Raw genomic sequence first — 3,294 nt, 5'->3', positions numbered from 1 at the left:
TTAAAACTTTTTCTAAATCATTGAGACAAGACTCAAAAGTTGAACCAAAAAGAGAAAAGTCATCCATAAAAACCTCAAGTGAATCCCCGACCATGTCTGAAAATATGCTCATCATGCATCTTTGAAAAGTAGCTGGGGCATTACACAATCCAAATGGCATCCATCTAAAAGCAAAGGTGACATATGGACAAGTAAAAGTGGTTTTGTGTTGGTCATCGGGATGAATTGCAATTTGATTATAACCCGAATACCCATCCAAAAAACAATAATATTTTTGTCTCGAAAGTTTTTCAATTATTTGGTCAATGAACGGTAGTGGAAAATGGTCTTTTAAGGTGGCGGTATTTAATTTTCTATAACAATGCACACTCGCCACCCGGTTACTGGTCGAGTGGCAATTTGGTCACCTTTATCATCTTTTATTACCTGGATGCTGGCTTTCTTGGGCACTACCTGTGTCGAGCTCACCCATGAGCTGTCTGAAATGGGATAAATAATCCCCACATCCAACCATTTGATTACCTCCTTTTTCACCACTTCCCGCAAATTCGGGTTCAATCTCCTTTGAGTCTCCCTTGTTGGTTTAGCCTCCTCATCTGTAATTATTTTATGCATAACAATAAAAGGACTAATACCTTTTAAATCTACAAGCGTCCATCCAATGGCCGCTTTATATGCTTCCAACACCTTCACTAATGCCCGCTCTTGCTCTTGCTCCAAATTCGAAGCAATGATAGCCGGGAGGGTTTCATTCTCCCCTAAAAACACATACTTCAAGTGACTTGGGAGCTCCTTCAACTCCACCTTTGGTGGACACTCTAAAGATGGTTTGGTATCCAAATTGATTTCCTTTGGCAAACTCTCTCATTGTTGTGTCCATGGTGGTCTTCCCTCTTGTAGAGCTAGCGCATTCTGTTTTTGTTCCTCCATCCGCAAAGCCCAAACGTGTACCTGTTCAGAATCATCACAAAGATAAGCCTCTACACAATCCTCATCATATTCATGAGGATTCCAATGATCCACCACATCTGCCAAAAAACATTTTTCACCACTCAAAGAATTAGCAACATTAGTAAAAACATTTAAACGCATTTTTCCAGTTGCCAAAAGCCATGTCAACGGTACCATATCTGCAATCAATGATTGCATGGGCCGTGTTCAAAAATGGTCAACCCAAGATAACATTTTGTTGTTGAATTGAGTCACCTGATGAATAATCCAAAACCAAAAAATCCACAAGATAATAAAAACCTCTACCTTCACAATTACATCCCGTTCGATTCCACGGGGAAGTTTATGAGATAAATCGGCCAATACAACCGTGGTCTCCACACATTTCAAAGGACCAAAGTCGTATTGGTCATATAAACCCCCTGGGAGAATACTCACTCCGGCCCCAAGATCCAATAATGCCCTAGACATTTGAAAATCACCCACTTGAATGTTAATTAAGGGTGTTTCCGGATCTTGAAGCTTAGGAGGTAGGTCTCCTTTTAAAACTGCACTTACCCGCTTGGTTAAATCTACCCGTTTAGGCACCTTTTGTTGCCTCTTTTCAGTGCATAACTCTTTTAAAAATTTAGCATATGCGGGTACTTGTTTTATTGCTTCAAGTAAAGTTAAATTCACTTTAACCTGTTTAAATACTTCCCACATTTCCTCCTTTTGAGGACCCCGTTTTAAAATCACATTTTTCTTGCCCGGGTCAAGCAAAGCCGAAAGAAATGGAACTACATTTGATTCCACTTCCTTGTTTTTATCATTTAAATTTGGGGCTTGACCCGAAATTTGCAACGGTTTCTCAAAAGTGACATGTTTAGTGGGTTTATTAGTTTCAATTTCTTCATCATCACTTTCCTTACCCGTGATATCCTCCACTTCACCCTTACCCAAACCGGGTGACAAATTAGCGTTATACTCTTTACCACTTCTCAGAACACTAACATGATTAATCTGAACATTACGAGATGAGTTATGAGAAGGGTCAACCTTGGTGTCGCTTGGAAACTGACCTTTGTTTTTCTTCAATTCTGCCACTTCAGTTGCAAGTTAACCCATTTGTGTGGTCAACGATTGGATGGCCTTGTCACGGACTTCATCCTTTTGCATTCGGGCTTCATCAAGTTGATTTCTTTTCTTCATGTCTTGTTGCATCAACTTTAACATGTCCATAACTTCGTTCCCACTTGATGAACCTTGACCCGAAGATCCACTTTGATTACCATCCATTCCTTGAAGTTGACCTTGACTTCCTTGATTAAAGTATTGTTGACGAGGAATAAAGTGTGTTTGAGAAGTCCCTTGGAAATTGGGATTGAGTTAAGTTGCTTGATTTCCATATCTAAAATTTGGATGATTTCTCAACCCAGGGTGGTAAGTGCTTGAGTTCATCTTGAAATTCCGATTACCACCCCCTTGACCTTGAAGTGCATTTACCTCTTCAACTTGTGCTTGCCCTACCGTACACACATCAGCCCCATGACCCAACTCATTACAATTGGTACAAACATCAATTCTTTGATTAGTAGTTTGTACCCCCACATCTTCCACAGCATGAACTTGCGGTCTTCCAATTGTCAGTCTTGCTCTTCTTGCAGTTTGAGCCTTTCTCTTCGATGTGACCGACATTTGTTCCAAGAATGCCCAATCATCTTGTTCATAATTGGTACCGAAAGTACCATTTGTGATTGACATCAAATCCCTTTCATCTTCTGCATTCAACCCGTCATGAAAAGAATTCAACAACTCCCAAAGAGCTATACCATGATGAGGACAATTTTTTATCATCATGTTGAACCTCTCGAATGCTTCATGAAACATTTCACCTGATTGTTGTTGGAAAGACCTCAAACTTCGTCTCGCATCATTAGTTTTTTGGGCCGTATAAAAATCTTCCAAAAACCTTTGTTGCATTTCGGCCCAAGTGTAAATCGATGCGGATGGCAATGTGTAAATCCATCTCTTCGCCTTATCCTCCAACAAAAATTGAAACAACACCAATTTCACCTCATCCGGTGAGAAACCTTGACCCCCAATCATGTTGCAAATAGAGTCATATGCCTCCAAATGAAAATAGGGTTCTTCCGTCACGAGACCCTTGTACTTTGGTAAACTTTGGAGTGCATTGGTTCTCACCTCAAACGTTCTTCCATTTTGGTTTTGAGGAATAACCACCGAAGATGGGTTATTGGTGATGACCAGTAGAAAATGAGCTTCAATCCCCCTAACCATTTCCCTTGCATGTCTTCTTGGTACCCCCAATGGTACTCTTGGTTGGCCCATTTACCGGTAAAC

At 40.4% G+C, this 3,294-nt stretch overlaps 1 pseudogene; it reads left to right on the top strand.

The window, feature by feature from the left end:
- The first annotated feature begins 2,758 nt into the window (after nt 1–2,758).
- LOC143548141 (small nucleolar RNA R71) lies at nt 2,759–2,859 on the top strand (annotated as a pseudogene).
- Nucleotides 2,860–3,294: the final 435 nt, after the last annotated feature.

The sequence above is a fragment of the Bidens hawaiensis genome, unplaced genomic scaffold (genome assembly GCF_021521415.1).
Source record: "Bidens hawaiensis isolate Kalapana, Puna unplaced genomic scaffold, B.hawaiensis_p1.1 tig00000905_1, whole genome shotgun sequence".
NCBI lineage: Eukaryota > Viridiplantae > Streptophyta > Magnoliopsida > Asterales > Asteraceae > Bidens > Bidens hawaiensis.
The sequence above is the reverse complement of the archived record's forward strand: the minus strand, read 5'-3'. Positions and strand labels throughout refer to the sequence as shown.